The sequence below is a fragment of the Ornithodoros turicata genome, chromosome 1, assembly GCF_037126465.1.
Source record: "Ornithodoros turicata isolate Travis chromosome 1, ASM3712646v1, whole genome shotgun sequence".
Lineage (NCBI taxonomy): Eukaryota > Metazoa > Arthropoda > Arachnida > Ixodida > Argasidae > Ornithodoros > Ornithodoros turicata.
This window is the reverse complement of record NC_088201.1, coordinates 39153838-39167332: the sequence shown is the minus strand read 5'-3', so window position 1 is coordinate 39167332 and position 13495 is coordinate 39153838. Positions and strand designations below refer to the sequence as shown.

The window sequence follows — 13495 nt, the reverse complement described above, 5'->3', positions numbered from 1 at the left end:
ATAAACAAATAAAAGCGCAAGGAAGCATAACAAAACCATCACAAAAAGCAGAATCAGACTGAAGGGCTTCTTAATTTAAACCCCAAAAAGTAATTTCTGTCCTCTTTTTCCTGCCTGCTCGCTTCAGTCCCCGTTTTTGCGTATTTTCTTTTTCGCCAAATTCGAGCCACCCTACATCCGTGACGTCACCAGAGAGTGTCGCATGTTAATGAGCGCAACCCCTCCGTACTAGCAGATATATATAGATATATCATGTTAAATAAGATCGCAGACCCAGGTGTCCCGTAGGGAACTCAAGGACTCAGTATTGTAATTGTAGGCCCCTGAAGAAGATGGGTAAAAAGCATGGTTGAATGGATCACCCTTCCCGGGAAGAAAATTGCCAAAGAGTGAAGCCATGGAAACTTTTCCAGCGTTTTTGACATCCTTTTAGTAGTTCAAGTGAAAGACAGCACCACTTGGTGTGACCCTTCTGTGCTCGTGTCACCACATTGCTTCCAAGACACTTCCGACTATGCCATGCGCATTTCACTATGAGGATGGTACCGGCTGAAAACTATTGCATTAATTGAACAAGATATCGTGAAGCATAAACAACAGCACAGGTTCTTCTTCTTTTTTTTTCTTTGTGTGTGTGTGTGTGTGTGTTTTTTGTTTTCTTTGTTTTGTAGTTGGAGGTAGATGAGTCGATCGTAGTGAAGATTTTGAATCAATTTGAAGGTGGTTTCAATCATCGTGGTGAAGGTGCTTTTCATAAACTGTGGGCCTGCACATCAATACACGCGCCACAACCTTTTACCATGCAGCAAACAGATTGACCAGCAACCTCAACCCCTGAAAGCTTCTTGTAGGTTTCTGACGTCGTGTGACACGTCATCCGAGGGCGTCTCATGCATGCTCGGTCGGACTGAGGATGTGTAGGTGTTGTCGCCTGGAATGTAGAGGAAGTCAAGACAGAAAACACGCGCACTTGTACCCAAAAGCGAACATCCCCTTTTGGGTACACTAGTCCCGGTTTTTACTCTTGTGTTTTGTGTACCTGGCAGTCCTTTTTCTCATTCTGACAGTGTCGGGGATACGTTGGGTCGAGATGCCCAACTTGCTACCGACATCTGCCGGTCGATTCTCGCTGTTGATTTGAAATCACATCGCACCGCTGCAAAGGTAGTCCCTGGACTCCTGGCGCACGAACAGAAACAATTCTGTGTCGCCTACTATCCTGAACTTCGTGACCGGGCAAACGAGGACCCAACTTTTATCTCGGGGATCATCATTGGCGATGTGAAATAAAACAGCAGTGACTGACGGAACCCGCAATCACCAAGACCAGAGAAGGCGCGGCAAGTCCCGAAGTCTTCAAGCGCGTCTTTTACTTCAACGCAATGTTGTGGAAGTTCCGTTGCAGGAAAAGTTCGAAATGCTCACATTCCACTCCATGCGCAACGAAGAACAAGAGTCGTTGACGGAGTACATGACACGAGTGTCGATCGCCTATCATTTGTAACTGCGAGTGTGACGCCGAGCCATGTGCGTTGCTTTCAACTTTCATCGAGACGACTGCGAGACGAACGCGCGTTGCCGCAGGACTGGGGCCTAACAAGACTTCCACATTGGATTCTGCACGTCGGCTGGCAGAAAACTGGCTGGGAAGTGACGGGAATGATGCAGTGAAATTGTTAATTTAAAAAAAAATTGTTAGAGCTGAGAAATCGGCGGTGCGGGTTTTTAGGACGGAAGCCTGAGAGGAAACGCGTGATCAACGCGTACCAGCGGTCACGAAATGAATCTTCATTATGAAGCATTTCGTGCCGCTCCGCCGGCATGGCTAAGGGGGAAAACAAAACAGAAAGGAACGCATACAGGCGTATTCGAATCGGAAACCCAACTAATTGCGCACAGCCACAGGAGCGAAGCAAGGCGCATTCATTCACCCCACTCTCGTCTATAGTAGTGGTAGTACGCACCGCGTGCCGTGACGCCATCAGGAATAGGATACCGCGACGAACAGCGCAGTCTCCACGGTCTATGACCAGATAAAATGACAAAAGGAGCAAATGCGAAATCTCGCCGTACCCGCCTTCTCGTAGGCCTTTTCGTATGCTGCTCTCCTGGTACACGCGGTTCCCATTTTTTTAGCTTGCCAAAGCCAAGCTGACCTTTTGTGTTCTATCTTCATACTCGTGCGTGCATAAAATGTGCTGAATAGTAATGGTGACACCAGCATATTGCAAATGTTCTCTTGGGCATTAAAGCTCTCGGTGAACCTGGTGAATTATCAACGGTGTCAAACGCGCCGACCGGAGGAAACGGTATCATCGCCACTGTTATGATGATTAATTAATGGTAGTTAATAATTACGTACATTATAACATACGATTTGGGGACTAGAGATATTATCCTGTCGTTCCCATTCTCAAGAACTGCAGCAATATCATGTTCAACATCACGTCCAGATAGTTTGCTGCACAGCCACTTTTCAGCTATACGCTGATAAGAAAATCCCCCGTAACAATTATGCACAAGTCAGACGTAGGCAATGAATTAACATAATATCAAAGAAATCTAAAAGTAAAAAAAAAGGATGCGTAATATAAACTTTGTGTGAGCCGGCTGTTTTGCTTTTTTAGCATACGGAATAATTTCGGCAATTTCATACTTTCAGTCGCATGTAGTATTTTAAATCGAAACTTATACCCTAGAAAAAAAAAAAAAATGTGGCGCTTATGGTAGTGATACACAATTCTTCCAATCCTGTATGCAGGACACTGCAGTTCCCTTGGGGGGCACCTGCATGGCGTTCGCTGCACACGTCCCGCCATCTCGCGACGGCAAACCTCCAACCTGATGTCTTGCACGGAACAGGTTCAGAACGATCGTAGGGGGTCCACCAACATTTCGAATCGCAGCAGCGGGCTTTCTGATAGCGAGGGAGTTTAACGCCTTATGGAAGTGGCCGTTTCGTACGTCAAAAGGGCGGATGCTCTCCATTAACTGCTCCATTTATCACAGCCATTTCTGCTTTGTTTCATTACGTCTCAACCTATGACAGCATTACTAATTTTAGAAGTGGAGACACGCCGGCGCCAACGCTTCCCCGCGCTCTGCAACATTTGCATTGGTTACAGATACCAATGAAAAAGTGGGCATGATGTGTGTCCGGCTTTGATTATTCGGTGCGTCCTGTTATGTACTTCTCTGCCGGTTAACGTTGACTAGTTTGACCGTGTTTCAGAGTACTTCCAGTGTGCAACTCTGTCATGTCATGTGTATCTTAAAAATCTGCATCATATTGTGGTGGACCATCTGGACTGACAACAACGGTCATTAAAATCATCACTTGGTTCTCATCCTTCTTCGTGTGTGAACCGAGTGAATTTAGCTCCACAATATCATCGTCATATCATCCATGTGCACCATACTAAAAAGATTCATGTCCCCCGCCCATCCCCCCTATCTCTCTCTCTCTCTTCGAAAAAAAACAACAACAAAAAAACACGTGAATTTTCTGTCTCTTGGGGGTCCTATGCCTGTGACAGCAATGCAGTCTCCAATATCTCTCAGTTACTTAGCGAGCGTTCACTAGCTGAGTAACCATTGTCGAAACACGTAGCTAGCGCGAAAATTATCACCTGCACTTTGTGGTGAAGAAAGAAATTACGACATAGGCAGCCTTCGATCCTTAGCTATGGATCTTAGCGGACTCGTATAGTCACCTCTGAAGCGGATGATCTATTACCCGTTTCATTTCATTTTTCACTATTTTCTTATTTTCTCCACTGTCATCATTAACCCCCCCACCAACCACGCTGAGCAGTCAGTTTTAAGTGCTCCGGAGAACGCGTGCTCCACATTTATGGAACCACATTCCCCATTTCATTTATTTTTTAATCTATCCATTCCAATCCAAGCTATCCATGTACCGTGACAAAGGCGACAATATGACGTTCCGAGACTCGAATCGAAATGAGTCTCACGCTGCCTCGCATGTTGGTACACGACAGCGTTTGCCCTCCGCTCCCAGAGTATGGTCTTTACCATCCTTCCATTTTCATAAAAACAAGAAGGTAATAACAATCGGCCGTCGTCAATGCTTCCTAAGCGCAGCAGATGGTTCGATAACGCAGGGACCGAGCAAGTGGCTCCGAAATGCTGGCGCTTCCGTCGCAGGTTTCCTGGTTTAATGGTTCATATTACTTACGGCCGTAATGATCGACACGAGCAGTCTCAGTGTTCCTGCGTCGGTTTGTATGCTTCCGAAGAGCGGAAAATAACGAAAGAAAAATATCCGATTAATGAAAATGTTGGCCCGAATCGAAACTATGTCCACGACACTTTCGAGCAACAAATAATCGTTAGTGAGGGCCAGTCGCGGACGGCGCTCCATTTTTCAACGAAGGAAAAGAAGAAGAATGTCATTAGCGGTTCACCAAAATTAGAGCGCGTGCGGACAGAGCATTACTGGCCTCGTAACCAGGGCAACATCGTCAGGGAGACGTCAACACAAGCAGGCATTCGAATATGCTGCAAGTTACGCGCTTCAATGAATTAGTAATTCAGAGGGCTGAACAGGTGCGTTCTTGGAGGTTCAGTAAAAATAAAGCATGCCAATTACGTTCGACAGAATATGAACTCACACTGATAGACACGAAGGTCAAATTATGTGCCTATCTTCTCGCAGGCGTATTTTGCTTGGCGTTGTTTGTAACGATGAGTTCGCCACAACTCATCAGATGGTCCGACTTGTCGTGCATCGTGTCGCAAATGAAAGCAACAGGTCGAGCCCTCGCCCGGAATTTCCGCTTCCGCACGACTTTCGAGGCAACGTGTTATTTATCTCGCTGTTTACGGAGGCAAATCGTGGAATACTGAATATAAACACAGTCAGCACGTGTCATGCTAGCTACACTTTTAAATGTATGCACACACTTATAGTTATGTTTATCCTTCCTATATTACTCTTCCCAGGCGTGAAGGATCATTTCAGACTCGACGTAGAGTGATGGATCAAATATTTGCTTCTAAATCACTGTGGGACTCAGCATCTTCTCCACCCCATCAACTTCTTCTAATCGCTTCAGCCCATATTGTCTTCCAGCACCCCCCCCCCCCCCCCCCACCCTACGAAGAGTTTCCCTTTTAAAATTACTTTGCTGTGTTTGCTATCTCGAAATAGGCTCCAGCTCAGAGGCAACGACGTGCCTTCCAGACAAACACGAACATTTGCGGCATTTTGTAAAACAGTTCCCTTACGTGTTTTGTAAGATTGTATTTACCAAACAGCCATATTATTGTGTGAGAAACAAGTCAGTTGACGGTAATCACGCATTGATTTTCTCCTCCTCGAGGGTACAGAAAGCTACGCAAATATTTTTCAAGCACGTATCGCGTCAGTTAACTTCAGCACGCTATGGGAGCAGTTTTACAAGCTGCTTTAGCAATAACTGAAGAGAACTTGGATGGAGTAGAAGTTCACGCTGCAGCCCTTTAAAAGAACTGGAACCCAAGGATGTCCGTTCTCGTTTCGAGTTTTGATACAGTATAGAGTAGTAAGACGAAGGCAAAAACTAGGGGAGTTCATGTTCCGCTTGCTTTCGATCAAAGCTCTGTTTCACAAAGAGCACAAATCATTAAGGTTCAATTACGAGACGGAGTTTCAGTTCCTTTCTGTTCACTTTTCAGGTTAGTGTTTGGAGATGAGTATGCAATAAAGGCATCGCCAGCTTGAAGAAGCTTTGTCGCAAAAGATGTATATCCGAGATGTGCTACGTTTAATTAAACGCCTCGGGAGCCAGAGGTGTCAACGTGTTATTCCTGAAATTTTGCCAATTAACCTCCCATGCAGGCAGGAGTGAAGCACCGCAGAAGGGTGGCGTAGACATAGGGCAGCGATGCGCCTTAATTTCAGTTTTAATTTCGCGAACGACGTGTCTCCAAAAATGAAAAGTTGGCGTTAACGAAGGTAACGACGGCGCCCTCTGCCGAGAGAATCAGAAATTAACCACTAACGAGGTTGACAGTTGGCACACCCCTCTTATAGACCTTACGAGGCTTCACGGCAAGGGAGTCTGACAGACATTGTAAAAGGATGGCAAAAAAGCGAGAGAGAGAAAAATGTATTTTAAAAAAATACAGAAGAAGCTGTAATTATTTCCGGATGGAGGGTTGCGTAAAATCTTGCAACTTGGTAATCGGAGGTCGGGAAAGGGGGGGGGGAAATTGGGAAGAAGAAAAACCAAAGATAGCAATAAATGCGTAAATTCATTACGGGCGTCCATCGTGGGTACCTAGGCAGAAGTCCTAGGAGAGGGTAACAAAGCACGGGAGGAAAAGGAGGGAAGTACGTGATGGGGAAGTCGCCGGAGATGAAATCCCGTGCTTCAGTAGTGCGATATGGTCGAGGTGTAGCGTTGTGTCATACGGCACTTAGGAGCATTGAATGCTCGTAAGAGCGTAACGAGCTGGCCTATGCCTTGGAGATAACGCCAGAGGACTTATATATTTATTCCTATATATATTTTCTTCGCTTATATGTTATTGCTCCTAAAATGATGGCGTTACTCCCCGCGCATTTCGCAGGAGCGGCTTGAGCCACACTTTGCGGCATTTCTAGTAAAGTCAACGCAGACGGTTTATATGTATGACAGTGGGTTTGATGCTCTTCACTGCTGTTAGGCACTTCTTTCGTTTGTCAAACACCTTTGATGTATACCTTCTGGCTTATACCTGAGAGGCAGGTTCCCGTTTCTCATTGTGAACTCATTTTGAAGCGATTTTAAAAGCCCAAATATCCAGAAAGTGATCCTTCCAAGCACGTTTTCGAGCACGATGACCACAGCGAAAGCACCGGCTCAAGCGGCGCATCCCCACTAAAAGCAGTTCACGGAGCAGCCGCATGGTGGCGACGCTGTTCGATCTCGAGGCGAATAGAGTATAGAGACATAAATCACGCGACGTACATGCGCCGTTATGCGTAAGGAGCATGTCGGATACGCGCGGGGCGTCGCGTTTGGACCTCGTGGAGTTCAACCGCTGTAACGTATATCTAGCCGCCTGTGGACGACGACGACGACGACGTGCCACATCCACCACGCGCTAACACACAGACTGTTCAGTTTCACTGGCGAAACCCTGAGGTTACGGGTTGAGGAACTCCTCAGCACATTCGATCGACCGGGGCCTTCAGGCATCACCGCTGGTCACAGGGCTCATGCAGGGGGACACTACCTCTTCCATATTCCGTAACCCAGGCGACGATCACCTTAGTCGGCTCCAACTAGAAAGTGCCACAAATCTGCAACAGTGTAGCGCTTATTTGTCCGCTATCAGGCTCAGAGAGTAGCGGCTGCATCAACTTGTTTGCCTTCCACAACGACACGGGAGACGAACACTGTGACCGCTTGCCGCAGCTCCTGCGTGGTTGTGTAGAATCCCCGGTGGAATTGCAATTATACATGTACAACTGTTGCGGGCGCGCTCGCTCCAGAGTTCAGGTCCTGAAGTCCACCTGTGCAGTCCCTGCTGACGGTCCACCTTACCAGACGGACATCGAGGCTGGCTTTGCAAGAGTCATGAGCCCCGAATGAATATTAACTTCCGCATGTTGATGAATTACGTGAAAGACGGGCAAGGCTTCGACGTTTAGTTCTGGCATGACTAGCGTATTGGCTGACTTTGTGCCGCTGGCTGAGCCGTTCATGTAGACGCTGCCGCGATCGCTTATGTAGTTTATTAGATCGAAACTGAACTGCCGATGAACTTTTTATAGGATATTCCTTTTTGAGTCGAGTCCAGGAACATTAACAGACATTTCAGGGCGCAATAAATTGGGCTATATAGTGGTATATAATCAAGACAAACGCCTGCTCGTACATACACCTAGTTGGAAGGTTAGGACCAGACTTGACCTGAAGAAAGCTTTCGCGAGTCGGTGCTCTTTTCGCAATAAGACCAGTTCCCGTCCAAGGTGAGTAATTCAGTTTTTATGTTAACGCCGCGAAGCAACTGTGGCTATGAGCTGCGTACAGACGTGGACAGATGGAGAGAGGACAGCAGGAAGGAGCGGGGTTAGCAGGGGAGTGGGGGTTAATATGCGTCCTGGGCAGACTTCAAGGGAACTGTGCAGACATTCATCTACAAAGTCTTCGGAAAACCCAGGGAAAACCTTAGACAGCACAGCCGGTGGTAGGATTCGAACCTACCACCTCCAAGTCTTCAGCACGACCTTGGCTACAACCAACGAGCGGGACGTCTTAACCCGCTCGGCCATGCCGCTGGTAATTCAGTGAGGTCGCAAGTAATTATTGGAGTTGCACTTCGTTGTAGCATGATGGGCTATTGCTTATTCTCCCCATGGTGCGGATGGTGGAATCAGAAACAGAATATCATTTCATTTTGTTGGAGGAACCTTCTCTTGTGCCACTTCGAGGATGTCCTGTGCTATCAAATATACTGTGCTCTAGGACGTGTCCACCACCATGTATTTGACCATGACAGCACGAGCGACAGTTGTTTCTACGTGTTACCGCTTGGAATGGTCGCGTGCCCTCATCAAAGACTTCCGTAAACTCGGAAGACTCACCTCCGGTATGCACGATGTCATCAGAGTGATCTTCGTCTGGCTCTTCTTGTATAGGGCACTCAGAGGTACACAGCTTATTAGACCTCATCCCACAACTAGAGGACATGTGGCAGAAGTGCGTGGTATAGGTGTTCCATTGTGCGGCAGCCCCTTTTTTTTTTTTTTTTCTAAGTCGTTATCCTCTCCAACAAAAGTGGATGAAAGGTTAGAATTTGGGCTTCGAAAGGAAAATGGATATCAAGATTAAATGAAGACGAGTTTCGTCTTCTTCTTCCAGAAGTATTTTTTCTTACGGAACCAGCGTTCTGTGTGCTTTAGGTGACCTCTATTTCAGCATTTTGTGTAGAGATAAAAAGTGAATAAAGCTCGAAGATCAACGGATGTTTCAAGAACACTTTCGCATAGCCGGGTGTTTCTCTTTTTCTTCATCATGTACCAGCTCGCCTGTACCCGTTCCCTTCTGTCGTTGAAGGGCATCAAAGATTATTTTACCAAATTCGTGATGATTTTGTAGCCGAAGCAGGACGTACCCAAACGTTTACCTCTGAACGCGCACTTGCGTGCTTACAGAGGGCAGGCTCTGAATCCGTCGTTTGTCCGTTGTTTTATTATAGAATACGTTTTCTGGATGTGTGATTTCGCGTAATGTAAAAGTGTCACGGAAACGATGTACCAGAAAAGCGACACCACATCAATCAATCCGCAGAACCCAAGGACAACACCACCTGAACCTTGTGTACCAGGTAGTTTGTGTAAATCTTATACTTCGTAAATGTACAAGAGCCACACGAAGTGTCTATAGTAGCCAGGTTATAAAATGAATGCAAGGGGATAGTCTATACTATTACAGTGATGTTCAATCTAAGAACGGCGTTGCCGGCGCCTCTTTTCTTCCTCAAGAAGACAGCATTGTGTTTGAAATGTTGATGAGATTTCCTCGGGTCGTACTTCCGTTTGACAAAACATATTGTCATAGTCAAATGTAATAAGAATTGATTTTAAAGATCTGCTTCAGCACCCGGGATGCCGTTCTTAGGTTGAACACGACTATGGTATACAATGGCGTTATACAGTGTAACGTTTCGAACAAAAGCCCTTCATCAGGAAAGCGGCCCCTTTTTCTTTCATTTTTTTTTGATGACGGCACCGTACGTTCGCGGAAGTTGAACGCCTTTCATGGCAAGAGTGTAGTGTTGACCACATAACTTGGAGCTCCAGTGCGGCTTCGTTTTGCTGGCGCAATGATGCACAGCTGCTCCCCTTCAAGCTCCCCGAGCCTCTTTCTCTTTTTGTAGCACCGTATTTTCCAGAAGTGCAAATCCGATTAGTTACTACTCATCTCCAGCACGCTCCTGCGCGCGAATCGTCGTTACACAACGGGCATATATCATAATAACATTTAAAATTTCAAATAAAGGGGTGTGTGAAACAATGTAACACCCCGCTGCCCCTTCCTTTCAGGAGTGTCGCCTTGAAGCCCCTCGCTGTCTCATTTGGAGAGGCACCCCACTTCATCCCTCTCCAAGGCTTCCAATTGATCATGAGCGGCTAGATTTATGACTCCCAACACCACATAGACGCTGCGCGACAGAACGGTTTCGCGCCGAACCGGCTCTAGTCGCCGTGTTTGATAAATGCCCTCGCCATTTTTCATTCCAGCCCTTTCGTTTCCCCCTTTTCCGCGTCGAAATTACACCGACTATGATTATTACAATTATTACCCGTCCACCCTGAGAGGGAATTATCCCGAAGTTCGCTTCAAGGCGAACAAAAATCGTGGACGCACATTACACACGCAGCGTGGTGTAAGCGATGCTTCTTTCGAATCATATACTATCAAAAGGCCTCGTGTCACTTAAGCCAGAATGTGAAGGGGTTCCCTCGCTTCGTTGTTCGCACCTCTTTACGTGGAGATTAGCGATGGTGACGTTCCCGAACTGAATGAGCAAAAGTAAGTCTGTGTGCATTCATATGACAGAGGACGTACGCGGTGAACCAGTTCCCGACGAGCTTGCTTCGTGCCACAAGGCGGCGTCTGATATGCTTATTTCTTATTCTGGGAGTCGTTACTTTACATTACTATACTAGTATATTGCTTGTTTTACACCGTTTATTTTCTTGTCACGTTCCGTGCTGCGAAACTTGAACACTGGAGAATTTGAAACCATACCAAGACGGAAAGGCGGATGTCTCCCGAGTGATCAAAAGTCACCCTATCCAACCGCACAGCATCTGTCTTACCGGAAGCCGTCCTGTTGACGGTAACAGTAGCTTCGTCCAACTCTCATCTGCAGGTGTTTAACAGGCACACGTTTAGAAACGAGCTAATGTTATTCAAAAAGACAGTTTTAGCAGTGCCTCAATAATGATCTTCTTCGGTAGATGCGTTACAAATGAAGATTGATTGATATCGTAGGATTGCGATCGAGTGACAGAATATTCTTGACTTTCGTTTTTATGATAATGGGTTCTCAAGTATATCATCTAGGAGGTTTTCTTGAGGCAGATGTGTTCGCAGGGTTGTTATTGTGGATGTGGAATTTCTTGCAGCCTTATGGAACCTTCAACTGGTCGCATCCGATCGCTCCAGAGAACTCTGCCGAGACACCTCACGTTGACACGTTGAAACGGAGCACTCTGATCGCAGCGGAAGATGCCATTAACGTAACCAATCGAGGTAGGCACCAGGGGTAAAGTCGAGTAAAACTGGGTGCAGAACGTTGGGACATTGTCGGTGCCGAAAGGCAACGAGGAGTCAGAAGAGCTGGTTTCATATTTACGCTTTTGGTTTCACGTATTGTGGCTCTGCTTTTGTACTACTGACCAAGTATTCATTCTATCAGACTATAACTGCGTATAGGCTACGCCCTGGCTTTTCTGGTCTTCTGTCGAAGAGTCTCATCGTTTTTAGCTCTACTAGAAGCCAATACCGCCGGTTCCTTTTGCCTAACGCGCTCCACCTCGGTTTTATTAGCATTAGCTGTATCATATTATATCTCCAAGTTAGTTGTATCATATTTTGCGCTACGGACATTCCATATGTCCAGTACGTCGACGTACATCCCATCAGCTGTGACGTCATCGAACATCTTCAATGACATTAGCACCACTAAGGAGCAAGTAAAGGGAGCGGGAGTGGGAATCGAGAGAGCAAGTGGAAAGGGAAGCAAGTGTCTGAGCATGTCACGTGTAACTGTATGTGTCAATGTCATCGTTCTCCATATCCGAGAGCTCTATATTATTATTTTTTTATATTATACTTCCTATGATTACTAATTTCCTATACTTCCTAGATTCCTGTATACTCCTTTTACGCACAGATTGCTTAACGCTCGTACGTGCCGAAAAAACTCAAATACAGCCAAGTACAAACTGGGAGTCATTCAGTGTCTTACTAGAATTTGAATGCCTCGTGTATACATCGTGAGATTCTCGAACAGTGTCTTTAAAGTTCCTGTATCTTTTTGACTGTCCTTGAACGAATCTACATCTGAATGATGAATGTTTCATAGAAATTCATTTTCACCTTCATGTTCAGGCGTGTACTTTCTTGGCAATGCGCAGAGCGTAAGGCACAGTTCACTTACTTTTATATTCCACGTTCCTGTCTCTTCCTTCTTTTCCTCTGCTACATCCGTTCAGCAATTTCTGACGCAGGCCGACGTTGCACCATCTTTATAATGAAGACGGGACGCTCCTATTGCACAAAAGAGAAACCCTCCAATTAACAAATGGATTACTCACACAGACGAGAAAGCAAACATCCGCATAAATTTCACGTCATAACTATAACTCTCGCTGGCGTCGTAACCCTCGCACGCTTAAAACCGAGCCCTTTGTTCACCATCAAATATTAACGCAATCAACAACTATATATTCGGAGGCGTCGAGTCATAAAATGAAGCAGGCATGTCCCGTCAAGTATAAAATAACAATAATGCTCAGCTCCCCAGTCCCGTTTAATTGCCGTGTGACCTCAGCCACGCTCACGTGGACATCCATAATTCTCCACACCGCAAACGGCTCCCTAACAGCGCACGTAAAAAAACGGTGAGGGGAGCGAAAGGATTGTGGCCCTCCAACAGGAGCAATGATAACCGCGGAGCAACTAAATAGAAGCGCATTTACCGACACGTACACACGAGTGGACAGATTACACACCAAGCAGTCAGACCTCGAGCGGGCTTTCATACATCTCGTTATGTATGCACGCATCGGCGACAGCCCCGTTTTCAGTGGCAGCATTTGTTGCGTACTCCAGGGCACGTTCCCTCTGTTCAACTCTTTGAGGACACGCAACAAAGCTTTTTTTTTTCCTCTCTCCTCTCTCTTTCTCTACTCCCGCAAGATGGGGACGTTTTTTTCCTCACCCGTGTGTACAGTTGGAAGTCAGGAAAAGTTGACCTCCGTTGTGTTTCATTTTTCCTGGGAGGATGCAGGGGGGATGCGTGAACACATGCAAGCTTAATCTTTACATAGGAGCCCTACAGCATTTAGCTCTCGCATGCACAACCCCTTCCTTTCAGATGAGGGCAAGTGGCGACACTATCTAGAATGCGTTTGTCAGACGGTCTTTTTTATTTTTCTCCCTTTGCATCTGTTGTTGAGAGGCCAAGAGCGTTTGCGTGATTCTATCGCATCCTTTATGTATTATTTACGCCTTTAATTTGTTGACAGCAATGCAACGCAACGCCGGTGGGCTTGACGGCGCGGGTCGGTGGAGAGTGTTGATCATTTTTATTTACTCCCGCGGGTTTTATTGAATCAGATGTGCACTGATACCCAAGTCCCCTAGGATCGTTCAAGGGTTATGTTGAAGCAAGTTGATGTTGATGAAAAAATAAAAGGGAGAGATTGAATTCATCACACGACGAATTAGGAGAAGGAAGTGTTTATGATTCTTGCTGTTCTTCGCAT

At 46.1% G+C, this 13495-nt stretch overlaps 1 protein-coding gene and 1 long non-coding RNA gene across 2 annotated transcripts in view; one reads left to right on the top strand and one right to left on the bottom strand.

The window, feature by feature from the left end:
* The window catches only part of LOC135398421 (uncharacterized), a 92577-nt gene extending 80373 nt beyond the window's left edge, over positions 1-12204 (bottom strand). The window contains exon 1 of the long non-coding RNA XR_010424102.1: positions 12166-12204. This is a non-coding gene — a long non-coding RNA (uncharacterized LOC135398421). The remainder of the gene's footprint in view (positions 1-12165) is intronic.
* The window catches only part of LOC135378041 (thiamine-triphosphatase-like), a 204004-nt gene that overhangs the window by 129772 nt on the left and 60737 nt on the right, over positions 1-13495 (top strand). The gene's annotated exons all lie outside the window — the stretch shown is intronic.